We start from the raw sequence: 21,994 nt of genomic DNA, 5'->3' as shown, positions 1-21,994 counted from the left end.
CGGGAGCGGCGGGGGCGCGCGCCGACGCGGGGCCAGCCCTGCTTCGCCCGGGTCGCGGGCGGACGCGCGCCGCAGTCGGAGCCTCAGACGCGCGGCGCAGGGGACACCGCGGGGCCGCCGGAGGCCACAGCTCCGTCGGGAACGGACAACGTCCGCGCTCCGGGGAGCCGGGCGGCCGCGCCGGGGCTGAGCGGTGGGCGCGGCGGAAGAACGTGAGTAGCTCCGTGCGCGTCCGGCGGTGACACTCGGTCCTGCTACGGGGCGACGGCTGGAGCGGAGGAGGGCACCGGGGGGCTGCTGTGTTGTCACTCGGACGCCGGCCCGGGGTTCAGCAGAGCGCCCTCCCGGCTGGCAGCGCCGCGCCGCTCTCTGCGGCGGGGCGAACCTGGTGGCCAACTCCCTTCCAACCCTCAGGCCTCGGACGCGCCCGCGGGCGCCGAGCGGGGTGGAGGGGGACGGGCGCCCGGGCGGGGACTCGCCGAAATGCGGCAGCCCTGGCTGGCTCGGGCGGGCCCTTCACCTCCTCCAGTCTGTGGACAACTTCTGCATCCGCGCCCCGCGCTTTCCGGGAAGCCCTGCCTGGGGTCCCTGGGTGGCCAGTTGGGCCTGGGGAGGCTGCTGGGGCCCGGCACGGCGGCTTCCCCGCCATGCACGCGGGGGGCGTAGGGTGTCACGCCACTGTGCCGGCGGGGCGTGGAGCGCAGGTGCCGGGCCGGCGCGCACCGGCGGGTGCGCGTCCGGGTCCCCGCGGACACATCTGGGCGTGGGCTTTGTTCGGATGTGCTCACACCTGCGCCGATCGCCGGGCTCCAGGCCGAGCCGACCTCCACTCTCGCCGCCCCAGGGGAGAACTCGGGGAATCTGGGGGAAAGGGAGAGACCGCAAAGGCAGCAGGGTGGGGGCTTTCCGGGGGGTTTGTTGGCCCTACAGGTGCGAGTCCTCGGGGTCCCGGCGCTCCGCCCAGCCTCCGGGGGCTGGGACTGTTGGGGCTGGCCCACCGGGGTTTGGGGCTGGCCCAAAAGAGCCCCTTCCCTGCCCGGGCTCCCGGTAGTGGGCTCTGGCAGCCGTTTGGCCCGGGATGCTGTGTTGAGCCGGGAGTGACTGCCGGCTCTGGAGCATCCATCTCGCCGCCAGCGCCATCTGCGCCGTGCGCCGCCCCCGGCCCCCTCCTGGCCGCGCGAGTGGGCGCCGCCGAGTGCTGGTCCCCGGCTGCTCGCCGGCTCGGCGGTTCCCGGCCCGCAACTCCCCGCGCCCAGAGGGGACCGGGGGTGCCGCGGTCGAGTGAGCCAGGGACTCGTCATCACTCCTGGAGCGGTGTACCCTGAGCAGCAGGCGCCGCCAGAGGGTCCTCGGGCCCCGCGGGGCCGGTGAGCCGGTCGCTGGCCTTCCCTCCGGATCCCCTCCCCTGTCGTCCGCTCCGGGCCCTCGGCCGCATCCTCGGTCCCCCGCACGCTCGGGGGGCCGCCCTTGCGCAGCTGCCGACGCCGAGGGAGGGCGCCGAGCGGGGGCGTCTCCTTCCACCCAGCCTCTCTCTTGCCCTCCGCGGAGCTGTTTGTCCTAACAGGGAAATGTTCTTTTCCTTCTCGGTCCCGCATGGTTAACGCGCAGAGATGCAGGTCTGAGAGGCTGGGCCCTTCCTCGCCCGAGGCTCTTGCAGAGAAGTGATGGAGGCGAGTGTAATGGGGCAGGAGGCTTGCGTTCTGCACCAGGAGCTCCCCCTGGGGCTGTCAGCAACGCGGCAGCTACTGAAGGCAGACCTTTGGAGGCTGGGCTGCTTTGGTTTGGGACTGCGTGAGGCTAACCATGCCCTGTTATTAAAATATTGTAATAATAGCTGAAGAGTAAAGGAGACTTTCCGGAAGTACTGAAATGGGTTTAGACCACTGGATACTTTCCACTTTAATGGTAATGAGAATCCACGTTGTTTTGAGAGCTTCAGATGTACCAGGCGCTGTGCATGGTACACGTATCATCTTCTTTAATTTCCACAACATATGACTACCCTTTTCTTAAAATTAGGAGACGGAGACTTGAGAGGTCAGTTAACTTTCCCAAGGCCACATAGCTAGGAAGCAGGGGAGGGGAGTGGGGGGCAGGGGCAAGGGTGAGTTTTGCCCCTACACATTACCATCCCAGACTGTGAAGATGGGGACTTTTTGGAGGCTTACCGCATTAGTTTAGGGGAACCACCAAGTGATCAGGGACATTATAAGGCCATTCAGTTCTGACTCCCACAGACCTCACAGTAGCAGGCGCTACTGTAAATCAGCAGATTGTATTGTGGAATAGCCTTTTATTGCCTCGTACTGCCCTGGAATTCCTTTACATGTTCTTTTATTCCTGTTAGCTTTTAAGTGCCCTGCTGTTTGCCTAGCCAGTTACAGTCACCGGACTGTTCTTAGTGACGAGATGCCTCTATGATTACAGAGAGGCTGAGAGGTTCCTGGAACATTGCAATGTTTCAGAAAACTTTTTTCTTTTTTTTAATTTTAAGAAAAGGCAAACATTTCCATGTGGCAAACGTTTCTAGTAGCCTCCCCAGTCCCGAATCTCCTTTGTACACTCCTTTGACTGCAGATTTACTCCTCAAATTGGATGTTGAATTTGAATAAGACCCTACTATGACATCTTAGGAAAGTATCTGATATCCTGAGTATTTGACTGTGTGGTGCATTTACAAAGATGCTGCATATTAACTCGTAGAAACAAGAATTTGACCTAAAGTGAGGTCAGCTGTTCCTGGAATAGCCTTCAGCATGTTTGTAATTGTGAATTCATTGTGCATTCTTTAAACATTTTTTTAATGTTTTTATTTATTTTTGAAGGAGAGAGAGAGAGAGAGGCAGAGCATGAGTGGGGGAGGAGCAGAGAGAGAGGGAGACACAGAATCCGAAGCAGGCTCCAGGCTCTGAGCTGTCAGCGCAGAGCCCGATGTGGGGCTCGAACCCACAAACTGTGAGATCATGACCTGAGCCAAAGCCAGACGCTCAACCGACTGAGCCACCCAGGCGCCCCTCATTGTGCATTCTTAATCCTACTGACTCATGGTCTTCTTTCAGCCTGCTTTGTACTTTATTGCAGGAAAGTTGCAAAACATTTCACGTCATCCAGGAATTTGAGAGCTGTAAGGAACACTGTATCCAAATGTTTTGGTTTCTGAATGAGTACAATGGGGTGCTGAGAGGTCACCCAGCCACCTAATGCCGGGTAGTGATGAGGTCTTTGGACTGAAGGCCAGTCTCCCCACGTGCTATCATTTCCTTATTGCAGCAGTGACAGTAAATGAAAAGCAAACTCATCTTTGGAAAAGGTACTTCCTGTGAGGCTGATGTGGCCGCGACAAGGATAGCTGGGGGTGTAAGTGCTTCCGAAGCAGGAGAGGGTACTGTACCCGGGCTACAGAAAACTTCCTAAAGGATCATTTTGAATAACGTTTTCATGTAGGTGTAGTTTTCCTTGCACAACTGGCTGGATAGAAACAGAAATGGCAGATAATGTATTTGCATGTACAAAGGAGCTATTTAATGGAACCCCACAGGATGCTTTTCTGATGAAGAAATACTTTAAGTCATTCATTCATTCATTCATTCATTCATAAATATTTACTGAATGGATAGTCTAGTGTCCTAGACACTGCAGTTCCTGCCTTCAGAGATATTAAGTTTCACTTTTATTTTGAGAGAGAGAGAGAGAGAGAGGGAGGGAGGGAGGGAGGGAGAGAGAGAAAGGGCACATGCATGGGCAAGGGGCTGAGAGAGGAGAGAGAGAGAATCCCAAGCAGACTCCATGCTGCCGTAGAGTCTGAAGCGGGACTCGATCCCACAAACTGAGATGAAATCGAGAGTTAGTGTTCAACTGACTGAGCCACCCAGGTGCCCCCAGGGAGATTAGTTCCCATGATAACATTAGAAGTATGGCTGCATACTTCTGCACACAGACTCTTTTTTCACATATCACAAAGGTACAGCTTGATGAACTTGCTCAAACTGAACACACGGGTGTAACGAGTGCCCAAATCAAGGAATAGAACATTGTGAACATCTGAGAAAGTCCTCTTGTGGCTCCTACCCGTCATCGCTCGCTCCCTTAAGGGTGAGCACTGAGCCTTATCGGAAGGGTAAGCTGTTTCCCTGAGATTCTCACCAGGAAATCAGAAGGTCTTTGTTTTTTAGTCAGCTGGGGCTGCCATAACCAAATAGCATAGACTGAGTGGTGTAAGGAACAGAACTTTGCTTTCTTCAAGTTCTGGAGTTGGGAATTCTGGGATCAGGGCACCAACATGGGCAGGCTCTAGTGAGGGCTGTTTCCCTGGCTTCCAGATGACCATCTTCCTGCTGTGTGCTCACACATGCTTTCCTCAGTGGATGTGCACCGAGATCTCTGTCTTCCTCTTCTTCTAAGGCCACTGATGCTATTGGATTAGGACCACATCCTTATTACCTCAGTGAACCTTAATTACCTCCCCAGAGCCTTATCTCCAAATACGGTCACATTGGGGGTTAGGTCTTTCACATACGAATTTTGGGGCTCACAGTCCAATCCATAGCAGTCCTGATTTGCTCGCCTCCATCAGCAGCCTGCGGAGTCTCATCCCCACTTCCAAAGACCAGTTTCCAGCTGACAAGTATAGTAGCTGAAAACAAGGTGAACTAGAAATATAGAGTTTCTGTAGTCTTCTCTAGGAAGTTTTATGTGCTTGCATCCAAACGCTGCTTTAGGTCAGCCCTGAACTGCTGAGGTGATTGGCGAAAAGGAAGTAATTTGAAAATGATTAAAAAAATTATTAAATGCTTTTTAGGTGTATTTTCCTTCCCCTGCTGAAGGAGCCCTGAACCTTTCTGCCAGGTGAGGACAGAGGACACCTGGGGATCTAGGGGCAAGAACAGAGTGGCTAACTTTATCCTTTGTCCGCCGAGGCAAATGAAAAGCCCCTTTAGTTTTGATGAGTCTCTCTTACCATCAGGACTGAAGTTCCTAAGAATAGGAAAATGTGCCAAAACGAATTGACGAACGGTTCGTTTTTCTGCTTAAAATGTGAAGGAGGAGGCTACGTGAAGAAGCTACAGGAACAGCTCTACCTCCAATATCAGGTTATCTTTAAATTGGGGAGCGGGGCGCCTGGGTGGCTCAGTCGGTTAAGGGTCCGACTTCAGCTCAGCTCATGACCTCGCAGTCTGTAAGTTTGAGCCCCGTGTCGGGCTCTGGGGTGACAGCTCAGAGCCTGGAGCTGCTTCAGATTCTGTGTCTCCCCCTCTCGGCCCCTCCCCCGCTTGTGCTTTGTCTCTCTCACTCTCAAAAATAAATACACATTAAAAAAAAAAAAAAGATTTAAATGGGGGAGCAAATGTCATGTATTTATTGAAAATGTGATGGTTTCGCCAAGTCACTCTTTTATTGTGATGACGGCTCTAACCATTTTTAACTTTGTAATTTAGTGGCATTAAGTACTTCAAGATGTTTCACAACCATCACCACTGTCCATCTCCAGAACTCTTCTCACCTTCCCCAGCTATAACTCAATCCCCATGAAGCAATAACTACCCATTCCTCCTCCTCCCAGGCCCTGGCAAGGATCATTCTATTTTCTTGTCTGTGAATTTGACCGTCCTCAGTACCTCGTACGAGTGGGATCTTACAGTCTGTGTCCCTTTTGTGACTGGCTTATTTCACTTAGCATGATGTTTTCAAGGCTCCTCCACGTGTCAGAATTTCCTTCCATTTGAAAGCTGAATAATATTCCGTTGTATGTAATACCACGTGAAAAAAATTTCACTTGTCTGTCAAATCATTTTTTTAAAAAATTCATTCATCTGTTGGGCTGTTTCCAGTTTGGGGCTATCGTGAAGAGTGCTGCTATGAACATGGGTGCACAAATACCTTTTTGAGTCATTGCTTTCAGTTCTTTTGGATGTATGCCCAGAAGTGGGATTTCTGGATCGTAAGGTCAAGGCATTGTTTTAATTTTTTGAGGAACCACCGTACTGTTTTGCGCCGCAGATTTACCATTTACATTCCCACCAAGAGAGCACAGGGTTCCAGTTTCTCCACGTATTCACCAACCCTTATTTTCTGTTTCTTTAAAATTTTTTTTAATATTTATTTAGTTTTGAGAGAGAGAGACAGAGACACACAGAGCATGAGCGGGAAGGGGCAGAGAGAGGAGACACAGAATCTGAAGCAGGCTCTAGGCTCTGAGCTGTCAGCACAGAGCCCAATGTGGGGCTCGAACGTATGGACCACGAGATCATGACCTGCGCTGAAGTCAGACACTTAACCAACTGAGCCACCCAGGCGCCCTGATTTTCTGTTTTCTTGACAATAGCCATCCTAATGGGTGGAAAGAACTATAGCTGTTACTCTTTAAAGTTATAAATTAATATACTAATTAATTTACCAATATACTATTAATATACCAATATACTATGTGTCATGAACAAGGGTTTCACGACATTTTCTAACTTATTGTTTTAATTTTTTAAATAAGGAGATGCATGGTTTTTTTTAAATTTTTTTTGAAAGAGAGAGAGATAGGGTGTAAGTAGGGGCTCGAACCCACAAACTGTGAGATCATGACCTGAGCCAAAGTCAGATGCCTAACCGACTGAGCCACCCAGGCGCCCCAGGAGATGTATGGTTTTTAACGAGTAAGGATTGACTCCGTACTTTGCATAGAGCATGAAATAGATGCTACGGAACACGTATGTCATCGCCCAGGCTAAGCCAGCATTGGTGAAGGACATTCATGTTATTTTTTTTTTAATGTTGAATTAGAGCATACATGTCTGTAGCACAGCTGGGTGAAGTGGCCTTGCTCTGAGGCTAGATGAAATACTAGTATGATTTTATTTTACAGAGAAAAATAACGTTCGCATTTTAACCCAGATCAGGAGCAAATTCGCCTCATATCTGCAAACGGATAGGAATATCCTATTTAGGGATGTGCTGGACTTGTGAACTGCAGGTCTGCACTGGCCATTTCTCCCTACCATTGAATCTTCAAAGATGACAGTAGAAACCCTCACTACCCAATTATCATTGCTTAGCTGAGCTAATAAAAAAGATGCGGTGTCAACTTAATTGACCTATTTTGCTGGCCTACAAGATTGGAATTTCAAATTAGAAAAAGGTAGTTTTGAAAAGTCTGATGGAGGGCTTCCCGCAAGTAACTGAAAAGCTACTGAATCTAAGAAATGCTGGTGGTAAAGGGAACAAACTTACAAAGGCTAGTGCTCGTCTGCTGCACATACTGTCCAAATGGCTTATTCAGTTCAGAAACAGGAGTGATGAATGCAACTTGTCTTGTGAGCTCTCTGATCTGCTTCCACAATGCCGTGCCTTAAAAGCACTGTTGAACTCACACGAGAGTGGAAAAGGTATTATCAGACGGAAGGATCCTTTCTAAAATTCTTTTTTTAATTGACCTGTAATCAACATACAACATTTTATTAGTTTCATGTGTACAACATAGCGATTTGATGTTCGGAGACATCTGAAATCCTTATTAAGTGGTGATAGGGCTGGAAAGAATCGTTTGAACATTATCTATCTATCTATCTATCTATCTATCTATCTATCTATCTATGCATCTATCTGTTCATGTGTATATTTAAATTTTATGATGTGTGTCGTATATTGGTTCAAAACCCACTGTAACCACAAACACATATTCCCAAGGCAATCTGAGGGAATCCTGTAGGAGGTCTTCTACTGTGTAATATGCAATGAATTCGATTTATCTTTCTCAAGTGGGCTGAGAGCATTCAAAAAATTCAGTATATGTATTCAGTATGTAGTGATCTTTTCTCCAAATTTCAACTTTAAAGCAATTTCATGCCACTTTTAGATGACCTTGACATTTGAACGGCATGATTTACAAGCATACATTTTTGCCAAACACGACAAGCTCATGTTGAACGCCATTAGCAGATTCTCTCCAAGGGGAGGGGAAAGGAAAAAAAAGGACTAATCTTCCATTAATTATGCTGTAAGGTAGAAGCGGACTGTCGAAAAAGAGTTTCATCCTAGAGTTTTCTTGGACCCTGAGGAAGGATGGCTTGCAAGCAAAAGCTGCTGCCTTCCAAAGCCTGTGCGGCCTTTTAGTCCCTCACCTCAATAGAGAGCTGAAGGGACAAAAGTGAACAAAAGAGGCCTGTTTTGCCTGCCCCACTTGCTGGGCTGTTGTCTTGGCCCTTTTCAGCGAAGGAAGAGGAGGGGGAGCCGGGTCAAAGTTGAAGAACAGTGAAAAGGAATTCAAGCTTCATGTCGAAATTTGAATTATAGCTTCAGTTTGAGTGCTGAGTAGATGAGTGTGAATTGAAATTTCTGAATCTGTGCAAGCTTAAGTGACAGATGGTGTTGGAACCAGGTCCGTAGGGGCTGGATGGCGTATCCACAAAAGTGGCATGCCCGAGTGAGGCACTCGGTAAACATCTAGTTAACCGATGAAAGTTTGAAAACCGTAGGAAGTGCAGTTCGGTGCCGTTCGCTGCATTAAGACATTGGCCTGTGTGAATCCGGGGAGGCCCCTGCGTCTGGCGTGCACTCGGATGCACTTGTCCCCCCTAATTGCATTGCAAATAGTCTTCTTTCCCCTGGAGTATCTACTGGAATAAATACAGAAATGCCCAGTCAGCTCCCCATGTAAAATCTCATTACAGGGTTTTGGTATTGACCACAGATTGTTTTGATACATGACAAGGTAGATAAGTCTGCCCTACATATTGGCGAAGCCCTGTTTTTTCCCACGTGAGTATATCTGGGAAGCGTGATTTCACCTTTCTGCGGGTCCGGTGGGGGTCCATCACGGTTCCACTTGCTACTGAAGTTTTTAATACGGCACATGGTACCCCATTCAGTTCGCTAGGCCAGCATCTGATTTAAAGCATTTCTGAAAGAGAAGTTGGCTGTGGGTAGAGCCAGAATAATAAAACAGCTCCTGGCGAGGTCGAGCTTACTGAAATGTAAGCGAAATCAAAAATAATTTGGGATACTTTGAAATGCTTCCTGGCGTTCCATGAAACCATAATTGGAAAAATTTTGCTTTGGTATCTTTGACCATTCAGATGACTTGATGACATAGTTTTTTCTCCCGATGTTGGTAGCATGATGGGCAACAGCCACTTTTTATGTCATTCAATACATTCAAATATTTCCGGTTTTAGAGAAAGAACATTGACATGGCAACAACATAAAAAATTAGTAGATATTCAGAGATAATTAAAACTGTAATTTAAACAAAAGCAAGTTCACTTCAGAATTGACTGTCTTAATTTATAGCATGTGTTGTAGTTTACATAAATTGTGATACATCATATGTCTCACAAATTGTAATAGCTGGAATACTTTATTTTTAAATGTTTATTTATTTTGAGAGAGAGAGAGAGAGAGAGAGAGAGAGAGTGAGTGAGCAGGGGAGGGGCAGAGAGAGAGGGAGCCAAGCAGGCTCCACAGCCATCAGTGCAGAGCCCAATGCAGGGCTCGAACTTAAGAACCATGAGACCATGACCTGACCCAAAACCAAGAGCTCGACGCTTAACCGACTGAGCCACCCAGGCACCCCGGTATAGGGTTTTTAAAACTCCATGGCTATTTGTTTCTAGTAACAGTTACCCTGACGCCAATTTAGAGTGGAAGGTAAAATATATCAAGGGTTGATTGCTGTCCTAGGACCATAAAGGGACCCATTAAGCAGCAGGGAGTCGGTGAGTTCATGGTCGGTTTCGTTTGCTGGGACTGGGGCTGGAGGAGCAGAGATCAGCGAGGGTGAGAGGGATTCAGAGGGCGGGAAGGCTCAGGTGGGTAATGAGACATCCTGGAGAAGTGTCCTACAGCACAAGGTCCAAGAGAGATTATAAATAATGAGGGGAGAGGAAAGAGCCCCCCTGTAAAGGTAGTAACTTAAAATCTGAAAGAAAGAGAAAGGGATGAGGATAAAAATGTTTGTGGTGACGTCTTGGCAAACGGAGAATAGTCTCCATTGCATAGCATCCAATAGGAAATACTTTAAAGAGATATTTTCTTGTGGTACTTCAGGTCATTGAAATCATTTGACATCATGAAATAGAAATAGCTTATCAATCACCCTGCAAAAATGAAATATGATAATACCCATGCACTGAAAAGAAATGCATTGAGAAGACCTTACTAAGAGTCAAAGCTAGTATTTTTTCAGAATAACAGGAAAATTCTTAGATCATCTCACCTCTGCAGCTATTTTGTGCTTTTATATACAGATGGCCCCAGCTTGAGAAAATGAGAGATATAAAAATGTGAACTTGCCAAACACATTTGGGATGATATTCATGTTAAACAGGATTCTTTGCTTTGCACAAGGTTTATATGAACTTGTAACTCAGCAAAGTTCATTTCAGGAGCAGCTTTTCGGGGATCTCAGAGTGGACAGATTATTCTATCTCCTCAAAGAGCATAGTGTAATTGACACCAAGTGAAACCCAATCAAATGTGTCTAAATACAAATCCGGAAAGAGGGGGACAGGTGGTAAATGAAGAAAAGTACCTTGCTTGTATGAAAATACTTGATATTTGCGGCAGATAACATTGAGAGACCAAGTCTCTTTTGGTAAAAGGAAGCAGAAAACAAAATACTCATCCAGGCAAGAAAGGCATTTTTGGCCTTGCTCATAATAGAATTCTGTCAGCTTTCCCCAGGTTCGTGACTGTGGAAATCCAGACCCCTTCTGTTCCATGAAGAGCCTGAGCTGTGTTTCCTGTTGTGCATGGTGGTGTGTCTGGAAGGGTCCCGACATTTGATGAATGAGTGAATGCAAGAATGAATGACGGAGTACACGAATATTGCAAAATGTCAAGAGGATTTTTTTTTGTCAGAGGGAATTGGGGAGTTTTGTCCTCGGACTTGGTTCGAAGATACAGACGCCGTCTAGACCACGGGAAATCAAACGTTCATAATTTCAGGCCTGGATTTTGTATGATTGTAATTTGCTTCCTGGTTCTAAATTAGGCAGTCGAGCAGGCAGGTGAAATCATTCAATCCAGAAGGGTACCATTTTTTAAATTGCCGCTGTGGAGCCCTAAGTGACATCTTTGTGACCCCAAAGAGTTGCTCTGTAATTTTCTACCTTTGCTCACGGCAGATGATTCTGGATTTGCACAGGCCTTTCCTTTCCCTTCAGAGTCTGAGGCTGGTGCTTGTCACCTCCCCCTGGAGATCTCTGGGTGGCTGCACACTGATTGAGTGAAGCACTTTCTAAGATTGCTTTCCGCCACCTGAATGTGAAGAAATCAGAAGCGGGGCACACAGGACAGAGATGAAAAGTGGTAAGGCCGGGGTGTGAACCAGACCAGAGAAGCACGCAGGCTGCGGCTTTGGAAGCCAACCTTCTCTCCTTTTGGGTTGGCCGCAGACTGCTCCTACCTGCTGAGTTCTCTATATTCCTGCATGTGCACTGACTTACAGCATGGTCTCCCCCAACCAGTTAGTGGATTGTACAGGGACTGGGTTCAAGGCAATTGGGCCATGTTTGAGAGACACGTAGGGAAAAATTGTATAGGTGTGACATTCGTAATTAATTCAAGTTTGAGAAGTACCAGGCTACTCTGCAAAGACTAAGGAACCTCAGTGTCCTGTACGGCTTTGGAAACGAGGCTCGAGGATGTTTCCTTCTTCAGCTAGAAACTGATGATGAAACACAGACTTTGTCATCGTCCAACCCTACCGCACAAGAGGGTGTAACTATGGCGAATCAAGATAAAAACGAAAGTACTGACAGAAGGTTGGCATCAGTCCGTGTTCTCTTTAGGTAGAAGGCACCTGTCTCGTGTTCACCAGAGTATTCTGACAAGATCGCTTCAGAGATCTGTGTGTCTCTGAAATCCTTAGCAATAACTCTGTCTGCTGGATTTTGAACAGACGTAAGGGTCTCACACTGCGATCTGAGAGATTGATACCCTTTCTAATGCACGGTGGGACTGTTTCCAAAAACCACAAACTACATTCTTAACCGTCAACAAACCATAATAACATATATGCGAAAATCAGACTGCGGCAATGCGATAAAAAAAGGGTGTAAGTTCAGTGAGTACTTTTTTCCAGTTGTATTCAGTAGTCTTTTGAAATCTGATTGTGTTTTATTTCAAGCCACAGCCTCTTCATAATTTTCAAGAGGACGATCAGTAATCTTTTGTGTCAGCCATGACTAACTAGCAACCCCACAAGTCAATAAAGCATGAAACCATTTTAATATATTAAATTCATCCAGCTCACAGACAGCATATGTTTAGGGGCTCGATACAGAGAAACACACACCGTGATGCTTGCGAGCAGGCTTGGATATATACCATTGTTTGTATTTATTCTGTTCCCTTGTGCCCCAGAGGAGAGGTAGGTGCTTAAAGATAGCAGCCACACAGGTGCTATGGAAAACAGTATGGAAGTTCCTCAAAAAATTAAGAATAAAACTGCCATTTGATCCAGCAACCTCCTCTTTTCAGTCACACAGGTGCCATTTAGGGCTCCACCTTGCCAGTTTTAAAAAATGGCACTTTTCTGGATTGAATGATTTCACCTGCCTGCTCGAGTCCCTAATTTAAAACCAGGAAGCGGGGCATCTGGGTGGCTCAGTCGGTTAGGTTAAGCGTCTGACTCTTTTTTTTTTTTTTTTAAGCGTCCGACTCTTGATTTCGGCTCAGGTCATGATGTCAGGGTTGTTGACATTGAGCCCCGCATCCAGCTCTATGCTGAGTGTGGAACCGGCTTAAGATTCTCTCTCCCTCTCTCTCTGCCCCTCCCCCACTCTCTCATTTTCTCTCTCTCTCTCTCTGCACTTCCATGTCCACTGCAGCGTTATTCACAGTAGCCAAGATACGGGGACAACCCAAGTGTCCATCAACAGATGAGCGGATAAAGAAGGTGTGGTATATTTATACAATGGAGTATTATTCAGCCATGAGAAAGAAGGAAATTTGTGACAACATGGAAGAACCCGGAGGGCATTATGCCAAGTGAAATAGGCCAGACAGAGAAAGACAAATACTTCATGGCATCACTTATATGTGAAATTTAAAATAAAGTCAGACTCCTAGAAACAGAGAGTAGAAGGTGGTTGCCCAGAGCTGGGGGTGGGGGAGGTAGGAAGAGGTTGGTAAAAGGGTGCAAATTTTCAACAATTAGGTAAATAATGTCTGAGAATTCAATGCATAATAACATTGGTGACTATTGTTGATAACACTGTTTTGTATAATTAAAATTTGTTAAGACAGTAGAACTTAAGTGTTCTCAACAACAACAACAACAACAACAAAAAGTGAGGTGACGGATGTGTTAAGTAGATAGGGGGATCCTTCCACAGTGTATATGTGTACCAGATATGTGAACTTAAATATCTTACACTTTTGTTTGTCAATTATACCTCAATAAGGCTAAAAAAAATAATAGTTACCTTTGACCTGAGTGTAGGTAGACACAGAGCTTTAGAAATGGGGGTATGTCATGGATTGAATTGTGTCACCAAATTCAGATGTTCAAGTCCTAACACAGGACCTAAGAGTTTGACCTTATATAGAGATAGGCTCTTTACAGCTAAAATGAGGTCATTGCAGTGGGCTGTAATTCAATATGCCTCGTGTCTTTATAAAAAGAGAAAAGTTGGACACAGGCACAGTGGGGGAACACCATGTGGAGATCAAGTAGAGATCTCCAAGCCAAGAAACGCCCAAGATGGCCAGCCAACCACCGGAAGCTGGGGGAGAGGCATGGAACAGATTCTCCCTCATGGCCCTCAGTAGGAACTAACTCTGCCGACACCTTGCCCTTGGACCTTGCCCTTGGACTTCTAGCCCCCAAACCTGTGAGACGATACAGTCCTATTGTTTGAGCCACCCAGTCTGTGATGCTTTGTTATGGCAGCCGTAGAAAACCAATGCAATTAAAGGTCTCCCGTTTGTTTCTAAGCCTGTCCCTTACAAAAAAAGGAAGGGTGAAAATAGAGCTCCTCACCACATCTCTATGTTTGGATGTCTGTGTCTCTGTCTATATATCAATATATTTATATCTATCAGTGCCTACTTTGTGTACCAGAGAAGTATGTGTGTGTAAATCGGTTACTTAGAAAGTCTCTGTACCTTGAATTAAAGCACAGAAATACTGGGAGTGGGTAGGGAGAGTATTTGTTTTATTAACTGGACAGATGTAGGAAGTTGGTAGTTTAAACAGTTGATTACTCTTTTTGATTGTAATCAAGTCAACTCCCAACTTTGACGCCTTTCTCATGTGTAGATTGTCATCACTTGGGATCTTAACGAGGTGTATTTTGTTAAAGGCTCTGCTGCTCCTGGCGGATCAGAAGATGTCTTTTGACTTGGAAAATGATACGGTTGCTGATCTTTCCTGGTGCTGAGGGAAGTGAAAGCTTGGATGAGTGAAAAGCCTGACTAGTTGGTGTGGATGCGGGTTTAGTGGGACAGGGTGAAGGGGGGTTTGCAGCTATCATCAGGCAGCACCACTGGCTGTTCGGAGATGCAGGGTTGCCAAGTGCTTTTAATCAACTCAAATGTTGGTTTGAATTAATTGGAAACGCTAAAACCATTTTAGTTGGTCCTTAATGACGTCTGCCCACTTAGTGTGAGTTTCTGTTCAATTTCACTGGCGACAGCCTTGCCTTAGACCGTAAGCTCCTTCCAGGCAGTGTCCTATCAAGGTCACGTGTGGGGCATTTAATGAGCCGCCACACCCAAAGAAGGGCCTGACTGTTGTAAATAAGAGCAAGGAGATGATTTGGTAGGAAGGTTCTTGCTGTGAGCGCCTGGCACTTTTCTGACTCTGACTTTGCGTGACTCATTGATTCCATTTTAATGTGTAAACCATTTTCCCGTTTGGGCTTTCCCCGGGTGATAATGTTCTTCCTTTGCTGCGGACTCGACTTTATTTATGATCCCGTCAGGAGGGACTAATGAAAACCCACCAGTATCTAGCAGGAAATAACTTGGAATCATGACTGTTTCAATTTTGCGGATCCTCACAGCTTCCCTCACTGCAAGGCAGTGAGGCACGAACTGATGGGGTGAAATGTCCAAGACCCTAGACAGGAGCAGGGATCAGGCAGTGGTTTCTTTCTGAAGAACCACTCTCGGTGCAAATCCTTTAGATGTTTTAAATATCTGCCTTCAGGGCACCTGGGCGTCTCAGGCACTTAAGCTTCTGATTTTGGCTCAGGTCACAGGATCTCGTGCTCTGTAAGTTTGAGCCCCGCGCCGGGCTCTGTGCCGACAGCTCAGATCCTAGAGCCTGCTTCTGATTCTGTGTGTGTCTCTCTCTCTGCCCCTCTCCCGCTCATGCTGTGTCTCTCTCAAAAGTAAATAAACATTTTAAAAAATTAGAAAAAATATCTGTATTAAGACAATTTTGTGACGATTGTCTGTGAGGTGTGTGGGACCCATTGTAACATTAGGTGTGGACCCACGTTTGTTTGCAAACGTACTCCTATGGAGGTAGCAACGCCAGTGCCAGGATAAATGACCGGCTTTAGATCCATTTTATGAGTTTTGACTTGTGAGCCTGGGTTGTCTTACGTCACGCTCACGCTGAAAATTTTCCAACTCTGGTCAAGCCGAGTCCGTCTCGGGAAAGCAGTCACTGCTGCGGACAATGGAAGGGGGCTGCGCTGGGGTCGTGGTCGAAGCATACGTTTGAGCCCAGCCCCACCCCTCCTCCCATCTTGTTGGCACAGTCAGGAGAGGGGCGAGTGATGAATATGCATGTGTCCCACACCTGTGACAGAGAGCTCCTCCGTCAGGGAATAGCAGGGGATCAGTTACTTGAAATGGACGGCTCGCGGCAGCTGCAGTCTGTGGCCCTGCGGGCTCCCTGCCCTGCGCTGACAGCTGCACGGCACATCCTGCCGTCACACCACCTCAGCCACCTCCATCCCAGAGAAGGGCCGAGCCCCCTCATCCCCGGGCATTTCTTCCTGGGCAGTCTGCTCCTGAGGTGGTGCAGACCGAGAGGCCTCTCCGAATTTTAGGCAACGAGGTCCCAGTGATTTTACAACTTTTCTACCAATCGGTAACACGAATTCACAACACTCGTGGGTTGCTTAACTGTAGAGAACACCTTCATGAAGTATCTCTTCTCATCCTTACAACAACCCTTGATGTTCCAGGGCAGCACTTTTTTTTTTTTTTTTTTTTTTTCTGTAAAGGGCAGGGAATAGATATTCTAGATTTTGTAGGTCATGTCACCCCCTCCCCAGTCATAGACGATATGTAAGTGAATGGGCATTTCCGTGTTTTCATAAAACTCTCCTTACAAAATAGGTAGTGGCCGGCTTTGGCTGGTGGGGCATAGTTTGCCAACCCCTACTTTATGTTATTATACCCATTTTATCGATAAGGAAACTGAGGCTTAGGGAGTTTAAGGAACGGGTCAGAATAGCACAGCTGTTAAGTTGCACAACTGGGATTCTAACCCAAGGGGTCTGAGCCCCCTATCCCTTAGTCTTGACCCCAATGAGCTACTATTATCCTGCCATGAGAAATGACAAGGAGTGGAATTTTAGTTTCCACATGCTGTGAGTTAGAGATTATGACCCAGACATCTACGAGAGACATTTGTTTCCCTTAGAAATGATGTATAGGATGCGGCACCTGGGTGGCTCTGTCAGTTGAGTGTCTGACTTCAGCTCAGGTCATGATCTCATGGCTCGTGAGTTCGAGCCCTGCATCGGGCTCTGTGCTGACGGCTCAGAGCCTGAGCCTGCTTCGGATTCTGTGTCTCCCTCTCTCTCTGCCCCTCCCCCACTCATGCTCTGTCTCTCTCCCTCTCTGTCTCAAAAATAAACATACAAAAAAATGATGTATGGGGGGGTGCCTGGGTGGCTCCGTCGGTTAAGCATTCTACTTCGGCTCAGGTCATGATCTCATCGTGCCCCACATTGGGCTTTACAGAGCCTGCTTGGGATTCTCTCCCTCCCTCTCTCTCTGCCCCTCCCCAGCTCTCATTCCCTCTCTCAAAATAAATAAATAAACTTCAAAAAAAAAAAATTGTGTGTAGGGGAGAACATCAAACCATGTCCTCAAGATGCTATTTAGGTAAATGTAGATTGTTTAATCTATAGCACATTCAAGTAATGGGACCACATCCTTGAATAATGAATAAAGCTTTTAAGATTCTCCAAGTGACCTGATGTTGTGGCCATTGTCATCAATAGGATTGCAGAAGGAAAAGTACTCTAATTTAAAAAAAAATGAAAATTATTACTTTTTAAAATTTGCTTACACATTGATGGCCCATGTGTTGTGTAGTAAGATAACTTTGGCAAAGTCCCAAGAAGGATTTTTTTTTTTTTTTGAGAGAGTGTTCGTGTGAGTGAGGGAGGAGGGTAGAGGGAGAGTGGGAGAGAGAATCTTAAGCAGGCTCCACACTGATTATCCCACAATCCTGGAATCATGACCTGAGCCGAAATCAAGAGTTGGTGACTCAACTGACTGAGCCACCCAGGCACCCCATGATTTTTATTTTCACAAAAACTAATTATGCAGAAGAGTTCCTTCTGCATTTAATATAAAACCTTTGAATGAGAATTTTAAGTAGTTTTCCTTTTTTTTAACTTGTTTTATATTTTATTTTTTTTTAAATTTACATCCAAATTAGCATATAGTGCAACAATGATTTCAGGAGTAGATTCTTTAGTGCCCCTTACCCACTTAGCCCATCCCCCCGTCCCACAACCCCTCCTGTAACTTACCCTCAGTTTGGTCTCCATGTTTATGAATTTCTTCTGTTTTGTCCCCCTTCCTGTTTTTATATTATTTTTGTTTCCCTTCCCTTATGTTCATCGGTTTTGTCTCTTAAAGTCCTCATATGAGTGAAGTCATATGATATTTGTCTTTCTCTGAGTGACTCATTTCACTTAGCATAATACCCTCCATTTCCATCCGCGTAGTTGCAAATGGCAAGATTTCATTCTTTTTGATTGCCAAGTAGTACTCCATTCATATATATATACACCACATCTTCTTTATCCATTCATCCATCGATGGACATTTGGGCTCTTTCCATACTTTGGCTATTGTCGATAATGCGGCTATAAACATGGGGGGGCATGTGTCCCTTCCAGACAGCACACCTGTATCCCGTGGATAAATGCCAAGAAGTGCAATTTCTGGGTCGTAGGGCAGTTCTATTTTTAGTTTTTGGAGGAACCTCCATGCTGTTTTCCAGAGTGGCTGCACCAGCTTGCATTCCCAAACAGTTTTTATTTTCTGAGATGGACAGCTCCTTTTGTGTTTTATTTCCATGGTAACAGTTACGTTTCTACTTGAGAACAACACCTACCAGATAGCCATCCAGTTGACATTGTTGGGCACGCCCTTAGGGACTCTGCAGGGCGTCGTTGTGGCGAAATAGCCTCTGAAGCAGAGTTACACAGGCTTGCTGTGTTGTTTTATACAGCCAGCTCTATTTAAGGCTGAAGGTTCTTAGAATAAAGGACCAAAGTTAGGAAACATTTAGTTTTAGGCTTCAGTTCAGCACACAGAAAATACCATGACCTGCCAGACTTCAAAGACGTTCCCAGAACATCCTAAAGAGCTCCAGAACTCACAGTTCCTGACCTCTGGGTGAGTGAAATTTTAGGAAGTGTGCGGCTGGCAAAATGGAGGCTTCATGTGACTCAACATTGTTGCTGGTACTTTGTTTGAGGGCAACTCAAAATGGAGCCACTCCCTGGTGGAGAAATCAGAGAAAGGAAACCGTCCCGGGGAGGTAATCCTAGTCTGTCTTTGGAAGTCTTTGAATTTAAGTGAGCCTCTATTCATCACTAACAAAGCTGAGGGAGGAATAAAACCCAACTAGGGAAAAGTTGACTGCGTGTTCGTGGGACGTGGTTACTGTGAATTAATTGGCATAACAAATTACAAAGGGCATGGTCGATAAATGTGGAAAAAAACTTTCTGTTGAATCATTTCCTAGAAACGATGGTCCTAGGCTTCATTCATTTAGTTGAAAAACAAAAATGTAGCCCAAATTAAAAAAATGGAATTATGGTGCTATAGACAACTTTTTATTTTTCGTGGCATTTGATTTTTTACAGTGGTCTTGAGGTATAACTTAGACATGGTAAAGTCTGTCCAGGGTAAGTGTACTATTCAGTGATTTTGTGAACATAAATTTATAAATGGTGCAGTTGTAGTAAGCAGATTTGTAAGATCACCTCTAGGAGTCTTTCTCCTGGATGCATACCCTGTGTGATACCCTCTTTAAATGTGCATGGTACCTGTGAAGATGGTGAAATGTTACTCCCATGATCAGGGAGTAACGTATTAGACGGCAAAGGTGAAGAAGGGCTTTTGCAGATGTAATTAAGGTTCCCAAACCACTCGATTATGAGTGAATGGAAAGGGAGACTAACTTGGCTGGCCTGACTTAATCATGCATAGGCCCTTAAAAGGGGACAGTTATACAAGAGACACTCTCCTGTCCTCCCGCTGTCCTGGAAGCAGCTTCCATCCATGCTGTGAATTACTTATGGTAAAGGGTAGCCGTAGTCCTTCAACCACAAGGAACTGAGTTCAACCAACAACCTGAATGACCTTGGAGGAGGACCCCAGGCGCCAGATGAGAAGCAGCTTGACCAACGCCTTGATAAACTCAGTTCGGCCATAATCAGACTTCTGACCTGTGAGAAACCGTGAGATCATTAATATGTGTTGTCGTTAAGGATCTGAGTCTGTGGTAGCTTGTTGTGTAGCGTAAGCAGCCAATACAGCATCTGTTACCACAAGTCAGTTTTGAGTATTTCCATCACTGCCCCCAAATTTCCTTGAGACCCTGTGGCTTCAGACTATTCTTCCACTCTAAGGCAACCACTAATCAGCTTTCTGTTGCTACAGATGCACCTTTTCTGGACATTTCACATTAGTGGAATCCTACAATATGGGACCTTTTGAGCCTGGCTTCTTTCATTTAGTAGAATGCTAAGACATTCTGCTGCCCGCAGGAACATCCACTGTTCGTGATGAGAAAGTCGTAGATCATTTGAATTGTCTCACTGTAGGTAGTGAGTCATTTTCTCTTGCTGTGTTCAAGATTGTTTTCTTTGCCTTTGATTTTCAAAGGTTTGACCACACTATGCCTAGTTGCGGATCTCTTTGTGTTTATTTTACTTATGGTTCATCGAACGTGTTGACGTGTGCATTAACGTTTCATCAGAGTTGGGACGTTTGGGGTTATTATTTCTTCGGATATTTTTTCCTGCCTCTTTTGTTCCTCCTCTTCTCTCCTTTTGGGACCATCCTTGTACTTGGGTGGGTATGCACGATGTTGTCCCACAAATCTGTGAGGCTCTACTTAATTTTCTTCATCCTTTTTTTCTGTTCTTCAGATTGAATCATATATTTTGATTTGGTTTAGTTCACCGATTCCCGTCTGCCTTCTCAACTTGGCTATGAGGGCCTCTACAGAAGTTTTCATTTCAGATATTGAACTTTTCAAATCTCACATTTCCCATTTGATTTATTTTTGTAATTCCAGTCATTTTATTGAGGTTCTCTATTGGTGGATTAATTGTCATCATGTTTTCCTTTAACTTTTTAAATACCCTTTTCTTTTGTTTTCGAACATATTTACAATAGCCGCTCTTGAAGTCTTTGCTAAATCCAACTTTTAGGACCACTCAGTGACATTTTCTATTGCTGGTCCCCCCACCCCACCCCACCATGTGTGGATCATACTTTCTTTCTCTTTTTTTCTCTGATTTTGTTGTTGTTGTTGAATAGTGACATTGTAGATATGTGGTAGCAACCATGGATTCTGCCTTTTTCCCCAGGAGGGATGCATGGTTATTGTTTATCTGCTTGGTGACATATTTGTGCTAAATCTGTGGAATGTGCCACCAGCAACGTGCAACTGCTGATGTCTGCATTCAGTTTTATTTTATTTTATTTTATTTATTTTATTTTATTTATTTAAAAAAAATTTTTTTTTTCAACGTTTATTTATTTTTGGGACAGAGAGAGACAGAGCATGAACAGAGGAGGGGCAGAGAGAGAGAGAGGGAGACACAGAATCGGAAACAGGCTCCAGGCCCTGAGCCATCAGCCCAGAGCCCGACGCGGGGCTCGAACTCACGGACCGCGAGATCGTGACCTGGCTGAAGTCGGATGCTTAACCGACTGTGCCACCCAGGCGCCCCCAGTTTTATTTTATTTTTAAAGAATTTTTTTAGCTTGGCTTCTTGGGGTTCGCTCATATGTCTGCATAGCTTAGTAGTCAGCCAATGATTGATCAGAAAATGTGCTTAATATCTCCAGATAATAAGAAGCTGCTGCTGCTGGGTTTACGTGTGCCTGGGGAATGCATTCAAACTTCAGACCTTTTTTCAGCTCTTCCCCAGCTTTTACATACTGCTGGACTCTCGTGTCTGCTGTGTGGGTGTGCGCACTGCATTGGCCACGGTTGTGTGGGTGGTTTGGGCCCCTCCGGCCCCTCCTGTGCATTTATTTGCACAGCCCTCATCGACCCAGTCGATGGGAAGAAATTTTTCTAGCCCCCACTATGTCCGGTTCACCTACTGAACTCCCTGTTAAATCCCTGATTGGTCCACCAGTTCTGTGCGCTAAATGGGACTTAAACGTCAGGCCATCCAAACTGCTGGCATGGCTGTTTGTGTTCCAGTAAGAACTTCCACTTTAATTGTGAATGTTCCCATCAAGGAGTCCCCTCTGGCGGGTGCTGTGAAGCTGGTGGGTTTTGCAGTGTTTTCTGCCCTGGCTGAATGAGTTACCATGATGGCAGAGCCAGGGTGGGGAGTGGGGGGCATGTGATGGGGACAGGTTCAGGCAAAAACACTGCCACACACTCACTGTTTTGACCCTGAGTTCAGTAGGTTGTTAGGAATAAATGCTCGGATTGTTGTCTCCCTTTGGTGAATTTCCAGAGCACTTGACTTGTTGCGGTTCTTGGATAGTTTTGTCCAGTTCGATGGTTACTTTTTGGGGGAGAGAATTTGTCAACCTCCTTACT

At 46.0% G+C, this 21,994-nt stretch overlaps 1 protein-coding gene across 21 annotated transcripts in view; it reads left to right on the top strand.

Annotated features, from left to right (window-relative positions):
- The first annotated feature begins 61 nt into the window (after positions 1–61).
- Positions 62–21,994, top strand: part of NRCAM (neuronal cell adhesion molecule) — a 291,038-nt gene continuing 269,105 nt past the window's right edge. For 10 of the 21 annotated variants that reach the window (XR_005789490.1, XR_005789491.1, XM_040472952.1 and 7 more), the window contains exon 1: positions 63–212. The gene's annotated coding sequence lies outside the window, so the exon portion shown is untranslated. Of the gene's footprint in view, positions 213–21,994 lie in introns of all 21 variants that reach the window. The other 11 variants (XM_040472969.1, XM_040472963.1, XM_040472957.1 and 8 more) reach the window with 4 other exon arrangements.

Source organism: Herpailurus yagouaroundi, unplaced genomic scaffold (assembly GCF_014898765.1).
Source record: "Herpailurus yagouaroundi ecotype Mexico unplaced genomic scaffold, PumYag 100, whole genome shotgun sequence".
NCBI lineage: Eukaryota > Metazoa > Chordata > Mammalia > Carnivora > Felidae > Herpailurus > Herpailurus yagouaroundi.
Note: the sequence above shows the minus strand (reverse complement) of the source record. Positions and strands in the feature narration are given on the sequence as shown.